Here is a 13,124-nt window from a genome sequence, read left to right as displayed (position 1 = left end):
AAACACCCGTCGTCACAACGTGACACATAACCTGTCACGTCATGAGACTCTATCTAGACAGCTTAAAGCATTAAGCTCTTAACCCTTCAAGCAAAACCGTCAAACCTTCCATAAGGCTTTCCCCAACCCAAAGGACCATAAAAATCATAACTTTTTAGTCATGCATGTCCAATGCATGAATTGAACACTAACTAGGTCAAAATAAAGGGAAATGAGACCAAGACTCATGCTTGGAGTCCAATCCGCCACCAAACTTCAAATCTGAGACTTATGCTTATCAAATGACCTCAAAGATCCATAAAGTTGCTAACTTTGTGGATTCCATGCATTCAACTCAACCCATACATGGAGAAAAGTTGGTAAAACTAAGATCTAACATGCTTCAATGAGAAAGTCAAGAACTTGGGGACTTGCAAAGGTCCAAAGGGGCCTTCTTCTACAAAAAAGAGCTAAAGCCACCCAAAATGATCCAAAACCACCAAAAAGGACTAGGATTAGGGTTTCTGTGGTTTGAGAATGGTGGGGGCTGAGAAATGAACCCTAAATCCGAGTTTAGGGTGCTAAATACGAAGAAAACCCTAAAAGATCATGGGCTTCGGCTGCATCCCTTTTCACGTCAAGACCAATTATGTGTTACATCGTGACTGCTCCCCCAGATGTGCGTTCTTCATCTCAGCTTGTCATGTTGTGACCTTCCTATGGTCACATCGTGAATCCTGGTTTTTCCCAAAAAACCATGCTTTTGACTCTTTAATGTCCTACACTGATCCATTCAAGGAAATGAGTGTTACATTTCCACTATAAGCATCAATATTGGTGCAACAAATGGTCTACTATGCATGGTTCCATATCCTCTTGGGGTCCAGAATCTAATCAAACCATGTATTGTTGATGCAATTGTTGGGTTTTAGTATACTACAACATCTTATGGTGTACATACAACCCTAAATGCTTTGGATCTATGTTTTCTCTAATTATACATGCAATATTGTTTCCAAAGCATTAAGCCTACAACTAGCATACAATTGACATAAACAACATAGAATTGAGTTATGGAATTACCTCTTTGTTGTAGCTTGTAGTTTTGGCCTTTAAGAACTTAGCACCTCAAATGGTTCACAAACACCATGAACAAAGGAGGGCTTTTGAGAGAGAATATATTTGCATCAAATCGGCTCAAGTGAACTCTTAGAACATATGTTGTAACCGATTTTAGCTATAGGGTGACATATATATATATATATATATATATATATATATATATATATATTGTAAGATTCTAAGAGTCATGGTTAAACCCTAATCCATACCCTTGGGCTTATTATCCATGATCCATGATCCATATGGACTAACTCTTTATGGATTCTTTCATAAACTTAGCCCATCATGTATCATAAGCCCAAATATATATATATATATATATATATATATATATATATATATATATATATACACATAACTAATTTACACAAATAGTCCCCATTAATTTAATTAGTCTCTTTTGATCACTAAATTAATTCCAAATTAATTCTTGATCATTACTAATTAAATAATTGAAAGAACCCCTTTCTATACTTTCATATTTCTGAGAGATCCAAACTTTCATACTTGACAATATAGTTACTCCAAAACATGCTACATGCATATTTATAAAATAATATTTTTACATTGATAAAGTCATTACAAAAGATTGGATACAAACCGACTATGTTTTAATATTTTACATAACTACCCAGGATATTGTAAATCTATACAAACCTAAACCAAAATACAAAAAAAAATAATATTACAACTATTCTAAGTCTTCCAACTATACTGGGTGCTTATTGCCTGCATTATGTTAAAACATTGGGAGGAGTAAGCGATAACGCTTAGTGAGTTCAATAATAGATACAATATAACGTTATGCCATATATATATACCAATATGGCAGAAGCAATTAGAAGCAAGGAACAACAAAGGCATAATGTGATAAGCTTTCCCTAACAATCATTGATTTAATTCAAAGATATACAATCATTCAGACATAACAATTTCCATACTTGATATACAATCAATAAAGCTTTGGCCCAAATGGCACAGAAGACAAACAATTTCTGATTAACATTAAGGTAGATTTCAGGTTTTCACGCCCTGTCTAACCATATGCCAATGCCATAGAATAGAGTCATTCACTTACTGGGGGACATGCTCTACATGGCCAGAGGCTACATACCAGTGCCACTGTGAATCTGAGTTCGTAAACTGATCACATGGTCAAAGGTATAGCTTTGCTATCATAAATAGCAGAAATAAAAAAAAAATAACACGTGAAAATACTCAAGAATAACATTCTACCGAAGCCAAAGTGATGCCTATGTCATACACTTCATGGTCAACGGTTCATACCAATACCCAAGTGATGCCTATGTCATACACTTCAAGTCAGAGGTACAACCTTGCTATAAAAATAGCAGATACAACAACTCGAGATGATAACATGGAAAAGCACATAGCACATATAACACATAACATACAATTGTTTCTACATATTAAACTCACCTTGAGTTAACCGGGGGTCAAAATAATAATATGGGCAGCACTTCGGCTCTAAATATGACTTTCGTCGTTGAAAACCGGGCCCTGCGAGGGTTGGGCTTCGAAACCGAAAAGATAAATTTTCGGGCTTCTCAGGAATCTCGGGGCACGTTTCGGGTTTTGGAATAAGTACCGGGGCTTCGGGGGATGTCGGGATAGTAAAAATATTGAAAAAGGGTGAAAAAGTGTGAAATTTCCAAAATTAGCCGGGAAGTCTCGCAAGGTTGGTATTTATAGAGGAGGAGATCCGGAGCTTCGGATCCGAGGCTGGGAAGCGAGAGGCTCGCATGCGAGGCTCGGACCAGCTGTCAGTAGGGTGAGGTTCGGTTCGGACACCTGCTCGCTTCGGATTGGGCCTCCTCTTCGGTCGAATCAGAAGCCTACACGCGGGTCGGATCACGTGGGTTTCATGCGCGGATCACGTGGCTTTCTTCGGACACCTGTGTGACACGCGTCGCTCCTCGGGCATGCCACGCAGCAGCTTCGGACACGTGGCCAGCTCCGAGCGAGGGTGACGTGGCAATTACTATTCACGCGATTTTTCTCGAAAATTGTGCCAAATCTTGTAAAATCCACAACTTTCTCATACGAGCTCCGTTTTTGACGTTCTTTATATGCACGCGTAGAGAAAATTATGCTCTACAACTTTCGTGTAGACTTCCTCGGAAAATTTTGAATTTATTTTTATATTATTATTTTTAACAGACAGGGACTGGTAAATCCGTTAAAAATTCATAACTTCTTCATCCGACGTCCGTTTTCGTCAGACTTTTTACCGTTGTACTACTAATAATGAGACCTTCGATTCTCGTTTAGGTTGTGTCGGCAAAAAACCACTCGATCTAAAATTCGAGTTTTTAGATGTCTACTGCTAAGCTGAAACTTGTAAAAATCATAACTTCCTCATACGAAGTCAGATTTTGACGTTCTTTTTATCGAACTTCTCGGTTTAACGAATACTACGACTTTCATTTAGATCACTAAGGCTAAAAAGTAGTTTATCAAAAACTCACTTTTTACGTCATTCGGCACCGTGCCGATTTTATCACGGATCTTCAATTGGTCATAACTTCTTCGTTATAACTCGGATTTTGACGAGGTTTTCGCCTACGTGTTTCTAACGAGATTATCAACAACTTTCAATAATAAAATTTTATTTATTTCAAATTTTATATTTTCGCTAAATTTCACTATTTGGCTTTTAATTGGAATCTCATAAGACTTCCAACATTTAATGAGTGATTCTAAACATAGTTTTACTTCATTTCTAGTAAAGACTATCTGTTAGAACTTAACAATCAATTTCTCATAATATTTCATAATATTATTAACTTTTTAATTTACATAACACGATTTCAAAACGTGTATGTTACAAATACCTCCTCCTTTTGAGGATTTCGTCCCCGAAATCACAACAATTTAGACAAATGAGGATATTCGCTCTTTCTCATTCTTATTTTCCCTAAGTATAATTTTATTATCCCGTTTCACCTTGGATAATGGAACCGTTTCATCATACATGCTCAAGCATTTACGTAGATATCTTACATGAAATACATCATGAATACCTGCCAAATCTTCAGGCAATTTCCAAGCGATATGCTTGTTGACTAATTTTGAAAAGTCTAACAAATCTAGGACTCAATCTCCTTTTCTTCTCAAATTTCATAATACCTTTCCACGGGGTTACCTTCAGTATCACCCACTTGGAATTCTATGGATCGTCTCCTCCATTTCTACACAGGTCTTTTGTCGATCCTGGGCTACTTTCATTTATTCTCGTATGATTTGAATCTTATCAGTGGTGTCTTGAATCAATTCAGGACCACCAAGGATTTTCTGTCCTACATTATGCCAACATAATGGTGTTCACAGTTACTACCGAACCCTAAGACACATGCACGAGCATATCTTCTACTGTTTGTATTGTTCTCTCCGTCTAATCATCCGTCTGGGGATGATAAGCTGTGCTAAGAGCAACTCGAGATCCCAATTCACGTTTCATATTCGCCCAAAAGTGAGAAGTGAAGCGAGTATCACGATCGGAAATAATCTTTAGTGGCACACCATGTCTCGCCACAATTTCGTCTAAGTAAACTTGTGCATATTTCTTCATTAGAACCGTTATACGTATGGCGAGAAAATATGCACTCTTAATCAGCCGGTCGATAATTATCCAAAGGCTATCATTCACAGTTTTCTTCTCCTCTTTCAAGGTATTAACTGTATAAGCCGGATAAGTAGAATATCCCTTCGACATAAATTTACGAGTTTTTAAGAAAGAAATTTATTATTTTCGCCGTAGACATAAATAGAATCTTCCCTTTCGATAGGGATGCATATCATCTCTTCGTAGCACAAGAGATCTGCGTAGTTCTTTAACAACCAATCCATGTCGAGAATAATATCAAAGATAGGAATTAGGTTAGCAGGAAGATTATAACTTTCAATTCCTATAACACTATCTCTATAGACTTTATCAGCAAGTAATAATATATTTCCTATGTTATCTATATGAAATGATTGGATAATTTGCATAATAAGCAATTTGAAAATAATGTGCGAATTTATAAGGCACGAAAGAATCTGAGGCATCACAATCAAATAAGATGTGAGCAGATCTAAAATTTACGAGAAATTACTAGTCACAACATTCGAGTCCTAACTTACTTCCTCTGTGGTAATCTAAAATGTACTATTTTTAACTTTTGGTTTGCCAAACGATTGTCAAACTCTTCAAACTTTTCAATTACTAGCGGTGCTCAAACCTGCACCCGCTCATCATTCTCTATTGGGCTTTCGATCCAAATCTTTGGGTTAAAACTCAATTCTTATTGCAGACTCCTGCTCCTTCTTGGTTTATAGACTAAACCCAAGATAAGGTCTTTACTTTTGCTATAACAACAACTCGAATGGTCTTATTCTAATGACCTTTGATTTTATAACGCACAAGACACATAACGAACCAAACTCTTGTATTAGAATCAGATCGAATAAATCAAGCTGATGGAATAAAGAAAACAAAAAGGGTTTGAACAACACGTGGATGCTTCGGAATAGAAAGAATAGCACCACGTATCTCTAATTCGTGCTTTCGGACATATACATCTTTTAGCTTTTGGCACCTCCTCCTTTTTAGTTGGAGTACTCTTTGATTGTTGAACGGAAACTTGACTCCCCGTCATTTGACTAGTAAGAGTAGGGCGGAAACATTTCTTGTGGCCAGTAACACCACATAGCAAGTCATATCTCTGGCTAATGATTGCTCAATCCTTTAACGAAGATTGTTATATTTCTATCGACTACCTCGACCATTTACTTCTTCAGTATTCCTACTGAAGTTTCGTCACTATATAAGACATGGTTCTCTGAACCAATCAACTCCTTTCGCGGATTTATACTAATCGGACTCGATTCTTTATGACATTAAGATTTGAACAATAATTATCTTCTTAGTCATTACCGAAACGAAGGTAACGACACACATGAATAAAACGGAATCATTTACTAGCTTCTTGGTAACCTTGTGACTTTGCCTGATCCAAGTGTGAGTCCTGTGCTTCCAGTAGTATAGGCCTCTACTACTATTCACACCTACTCATACTCGTCCCAAGTATTGTCTCGCAGTTCCCAAGTCACCATTCAAAAGTTTTCACAAAGCAACTTTTCACACCTGAGTGTGTTCAAACAAGTACATACAACAATTTCTCCTAGACTCAACTAGGGTTTTCGCATTTCTATCAAACATATATTGGATTACCTATACTCGCCTTCTAGGATTCTTCTCACGTATATACTAGATCTAGAATATTCTAATATTTTTCCATAGGTCAATAGAAATTTTACTTCCATTTCTTCTTATAAATTCTCTCTCGGGTAGTGTCTACTCTGCAAGACATACTACACCCAAAATTTCCTCTAGCAGTGTAATGACAAATAGTTTCCAACTACTTACATCATCTTCTAACTCATGCAAACCATCATGCATATTTGTTGGTTTCATTATCCTTTCATGACATCGTCATTCCTGTATCTGAGTAAGTCTTCTTCTCTTGGTTGTATCTTTTAAGTCTACTTCATATGAGTCTATCCTAAGAAGTCTGCATTATAGCTGCATCTCAGCAAGCTCTACTAGCTTCAACTTGATTCTCTGTCATTCTTAATTACAACATTTCTTCTCATATAATAATATGAGTGTATATCTTCTTCAACTAAGTACTCTACCTTACTCTAACAAGTAAGCCACTTAGCCTTTTCACAACCAAATAACCTATTTCACTATCCCAATCTTGTATGTTAAAGTCGGCTTAACACACAATGGAACTTCCATAAGGAGGTGATAGAAGTCAATCATCACTCAGTATTATTGAATTCTAAGTCTGAGCATCTTGTATAGGGTTACTAATCGAACTACATACTTCATCACAAAGTCTTGGCCTAATAAGTCTAAAAACTTCATTAGCCTTTCCTTTGATCTTCATTTAATTCTTCTAAATCTTGTACTACATTAATTTCAATACTGTTGAAGTATTTATCACCATCATTGGTTCTTCCGACTCTATAAACTATCACTGCATTAATCTGGGCAGCAGTTGAACAACTTCATCGGTTATGCCAAAACATTTATCTCATCCAAATGTATTTCAAACGCACATCTTTCTTCCAAATATGTTATTATATTTTCTTACATATTTTAAATGTATAATACCACTCTATTGGTATTAATACACTATTTACGATTTCACTTATTATTTTACGATTTTCCCGCAATCGTTTATTTATAAACTTATCAATATCAACTATCATAAGTATCTTTATTACTTCAAAAAAAATTTCATGTAAATTCTATTACGAAAATTCTTAGAATTCTAAACATAAAATTTTCAAAACCAAGGTCGGCAACAGACCTTAAACTTTCTCAAATAATAGCAATATAGGTATGAAACCTAAAGCATGCTATATTTACTTATCCTTTAGCACATATTAGAATATAAGGCATATCTCCTCTTAATATTCTAGTGCTTACCCCATTAGGTATTCAACCTAAAATATATCAGATACATATTGTATCATCTTCACTTAACAATTCATGTTTAAATCTAGAAATTCTCAAAATTCCTAGTTCATATATACTAATTCTCTAAAAGTTTTGAAGTAACTTAATGTCTTAGAATACTAGGGTTTATCACTACCCAATACCCCACTTAAGTGTTTCCTATGGTTTGTATCCATATATTTACAATGATTCAGTTCATATATTGAACTTCCAATAGTTTAAGTCTAAATACCAATCCATGGAATTTAGTTCACTTAAACCACTACTCTGATACCATGATTGAAAGAACCCCTTTCTATACTTTCATATTTCTGAAAGACCCAAACTTTCATACTTGACAATATAGTTACTCCAAAACATGCTACATGCATATTTATAAAATAATATTTTTACATTGATAAAGTCATTACAAAAGATTGGATACAAACCGACTATATTTTAATATTTTACATAACTACCCAGGATATTGTAAATCTATACAAACCTAAACCAAAATACAAAAAAAATAATATTACAACTATTCTAAGTCTTCCAACTATACTGGGTGCTTATTGCCTACATTATGTTAAAACATTGGGAGGGATAAGCGATAACGCTTAGTGAGTTCAATAATAGATACAATATAACGTTATGCCATATTTATATACCAATATGGCAGAAGCAATTAGAAGCAAGGAACAACAAAGGCATAATGTGATAAGCTTTCCCTAACAATCATTGATTTAATTCAAAGATATACAATCATTCAGACATAACAATTTCCATACTTGATATACAATCAATAAAGCTTTGGCCCAAATGGCACAGAAGACAAACAATTTCTGATTAACATTAAGGTAGATTTCAGGTTTTCACGCCCTGTCTAACCATATGCCAATGCCATAGAATAGAGTCATTCACTTACTGGGGGACATGCTCTACATGGCCAGAGGCTACATACCAGTGCCACTGTGAATCTGAGTTCGTAAACTGATCACATGGTCAAAGGTATAGCTTTGCTATCATAAATAGCAGAAATAAAAAAAATAACACGGGAAAATACTCAAGAATAACATTCTACCGAAGCCAAAGTGATGCCTATGTCATACACTTCATGGTCAACGGTTCATACCAATACCCAAGTGATGCCTATGTCATACACTTCAAGTCAGAGGTACAGCCTTGCTATAAAAATAGCAGATACAACAACTCGAGATGATAACATGGAAAAGCACATAGCACATATAACACATAACATACAATTGTTTCTACATATTAAACTCACCTTGAGTTAACCGGGGGTCAAAATAATAATATGGGCAGCACTTCGGCTCTAAATATGACTTTCGTCGTTGAAAACCGGGCCCTGCGAGGGTTGGGCTTCGAAACCGAAAAGATAAATTTTTGGGCTTCTCAGGAAGCTCGGGGCACGTTTCGGGTTTTGGAATAAGTACCGGGGCTTCGGGGGATGTCGGGATAGTAAAAATATTGAAAAATGGTGAAAAAGTGTGAAATTTCCAAAATTAGCCGGGAAGTCTCGCAAGGTTGGTATTTATAGAGGAGGAGATCCGGAGCTTCGGATCCGAGGCTGGGAAGCGAGAGGCTCGCATGCGAGGCTCGGACCAGCTGTCAGCAGGGTGAGGTTCGGTTCGGACACCTGCTCGCTTCGGATTGGGCCTCCTCTTCGGTCGAATCAGAAGCCTACACGCGGGTCGGATCACATGGGTTTCATGCGCGGATCACGTGGCTTTCTTCGGACACCTGTGTGACACGCGTCGCTCCTCGGGCATGCCACGCAGCAGCTTCGAACACGTGGCCAGCTCCGAGCGAGGGTGACGTGGCAATTACTATTCACGTGATTTTTCTCGAAAATTGTGCCAAATCTTGTAAAATCCATAACTTCCTCATACGAGCTCCGTTTTTGACGTTCTTTATATGCACGCGTAGAGAAAATTATGCTCTACAACTTTCGTGTAGACTTCGTCGGAAAAGTTTGAATTTATTTTTATATTATTATTTTTAACAGACAGGGACTGGTAAATCCGTTAAAAATTCATAACTTCTTCATCCGACGTCCGTTTTCGTCAGACTTTTTACCGTTGTACTACTAATGATGAGACCTTCGATTCTCGTTTAGGTTGTGTCGGCAAAAAACCAATCGATCTAAAATTCGAGTTTTTAGCTGTCTACTGCTAAGCTGAAACTTGTAAAAATCATAACTTCCTCATACGAAGTCAGATTTTGACGTTCTTTTTATCGAACTTCTCGGTTTAACGAATACTACGACTTTCATTTAGATCACTAAGGCTAAAAAGTAGTTTATCAAAAACTCACTTTTTACGTCATTCGGCACCGTGCCGGTTTTATCACGGATCTTCAATTGGTCATAACTTCTTCGTTATAACTCGGATTTCGACGAGGTTTTCGCCTACGTGTTTCTAACGAGATTATCTACAACTTTCAATAATAAAATTTTACTTATTTCAAATTTTATATTTTCGCTAAATTTCACTATTTGGCTTTTAATTGGAATCTCATAAGACTTCCAACATTTAATGAGTGATTCTAAACATAGTTTTACTTCATTTCTAGTATAGACTATCTGTTAGAACTTAACACTCAATTTCTCATAATATTTCATAATATTATTAACTTTTTAATTTACATAACACGATTTCAAAACGTGTATGTTACAATAATATGATTTCATATTAATATATTAGAACTTATAATATATTAATAAATCACAAATAACCTCTTCTCAAAAGTCCATCCTATCAAATTGCTCTGGTGAAGACAACCCAAATGGACCATGCTACTCTCGGGTCAAGTACATAACATTTATAGTTATGGGCTTAGACACCTAATCCAACAGTCTCTTACTTGGATAAGTCTAATAACTATTATTGCAAGTACGACTCCACAACCCGACTAGCAATCGTAGCTCTTAAAAGTCGTTGTCGAACTCTGACCTAGTCAATAACGCGTCCATTAGATAAGGGATAATATATTCCTCCATTCTACAAGATATCATATGGACTGAGACGTGGATTATAATCATTCTCTCTATCCATCTGTTGTTTCCCGATTTCCGATTTATGACAACTGACTAATTGAACAAATCAAATCAGTCCAGGCTTGACCAAGCGCTTAGGGTGTCATCACTAAATCATCGAGGGGCCCACATATATCGCTTTTATCCACATTGGGTAAAAGGAACAGATAAACTTCGACTCAAATGATTGCTTGTACTTACTCATCAAATCACACACAACAATATGTTTTATAACACCAAGTCAGTGGTACGTTTACATATGTCAATGTGTAACCGACTTGTAAACTACAACTCACATGTCTTGGTTTCAAGAATATAAGATATTATCGTCTCATAATCACTCGTGATAAAATCCATGAAGTGATTCAGATGAGCGTGGGTTTAATCCAATACGCGAATCTTATTCCAGAAGTACTCATGAACACTGCAACAAACTTGTGCTATGTCTAAAACACCTAGACAATCTACAGTCAGATTCATGACAATCTTGTCTCAATACCTACTTCCAAAGTATGATCAACTGTGGATAGTTTGAATAATCTTATTATTTTGGAAGTCAAAACATGCAAAGTGAAACACAAGAATAATCGAATCCAATATGGTCTCAGTACTTATAAATATAAATAAAACACCTTTTATTTAATCACCATATTTATTACACATTATTCATTGTATAATGTTTCGCTTAATCAACTTGATACTTGAATTACAACAATAGTTATCCCATGCTCCAAGCATGCACACTATGTTTACCTATGATCCTTTCTGTGTGAAATAGATCAGTTGACAACATTTCAATGATGCTCATTTCACAATTTCAAATCCTTATCGTAAATGTAAGAATACCAAATTCTTGCCATTTACTATAATTTGTTAGATTCGAAACTCAAATGCAATAATCCTTTTGTAATGTCAATGCACAAAGGTCACAAAGACTATGCCAATGATATTACAAAGTATTCCCTTTGGACATTGGTTACTGGGCCAATTCCATGGAAGCGAAGTCTCATATTAAAAGTACATTCCTTTGAACATCCTTCTTGCATTAAGGTTTCTAATCTTACACATATTTTATGATCAACTTCCACTTATGAAACATTTCCATAATCCCATTTTGACTATCACTTCTGAACAAGAGTTACCTCTTCTCAGAGTATGTCAATATGGTCCTTCCAAAATTTACACTTTAGTTCCAACTATCCATGAGCAACCAATCTTTGGTAAACCTCATATTGTCCTCGACAATTGCTTAACCATTTTAGTCATATCTCGTTCTAGTCCATTTTCCCTCTTAATGCCCTAGGCATATGGAAAATTAAAACATATTAATATTATAGCTTATGTAATCGATCCTATATCTGAAGCATATTGAATACGATTTATAATGTCTCCATAAAGACATGATACTTTACCAGTCTTTCGCTATAATATTTCCACATATAGAATTTCCTTATGTTGAATCATTTCAACATAACATTCACATATTTCCATGACTAAATTCGATTAAAATCTCAATCTAAGCTTTTAGATTCGAAAATGAAGTATGAATTCCTCTCCCTTAATTATATCAAAACAACTTTTCAAACCCTGCAACTTTGCGAATTGAAACTTTTGTTTTCTATAATTAACATTGCTAACTCGCAACACTTACCATAATAATTATTCTCCCAGTAGCATAATAATTATTATCTTACTAGCATAACACTTATGCTCCCACTAGTTTTGACATTTAACCAGAAATCAGCTGGACGTCTAAAAATCAATACTTATTTACTTTCTTACCAAAGTTCAAATTTCTGACACGAGATGCTTTGATAAGCCTTTATCTAAGCTTCTCAAACTCATACCCTTTTCCTTAGATAGCACACATGTGTGTCTAGACAATTTTAGAACTTACAACAATAAGTCTCAAATGTTTAGACCTTTTGCCATTTCTCACAATTGCTATCTCCTTAAAATCTACTTAGTGAAAGCGTTTCCTCACAATCATTCTCATGAAGCGGAGAAAAACCTTATGACACTTAGATTTTATTGTGTATGTATTCCTATCCATGTGAATTTGTCATAACCATAATCACAAGACAAGGTTAGTGACAAATCCAAACTCATATAGACTGAACTTGTTCAATCTTAATTTCTTGCCACCTGGCAGCACAAGTGCCTACCATTGCTTCCAAGTTGTTATGCAAACAATTGAGCACTCAGAGAACTCACATGCATCGTCAACTTTAACTGGAATGGGCATAGAAACAAGAATATGTCAACACGATAGGTTACAAACCTCAAGTCGTGTGCTAGTGATTAACAATATGTTTACTCTTGATTAGTTCTTGAAGCTATTCAAGATCTTTAATACTCCCACTGACCTATTGACCTATAAGATTCACTTTGTCAAGGAACATTACTTGACAAACAAATATTCAAGAGTTAGTGTGGTTTCTTATCAAGACAAACACT

This window comes from Lactuca virosa, chromosome 5 (genome assembly GCF_052849685.1).
Source record: "Lactuca virosa cultivar CGN04683 chromosome 5, Lactuca_virosa_CGN04683_v6, whole genome shotgun sequence".
NCBI lineage: Eukaryota > Viridiplantae > Streptophyta > Magnoliopsida > Asterales > Asteraceae > Lactuca > Lactuca virosa.
This window is presented reverse-complemented; position numbering follows the sequence as displayed.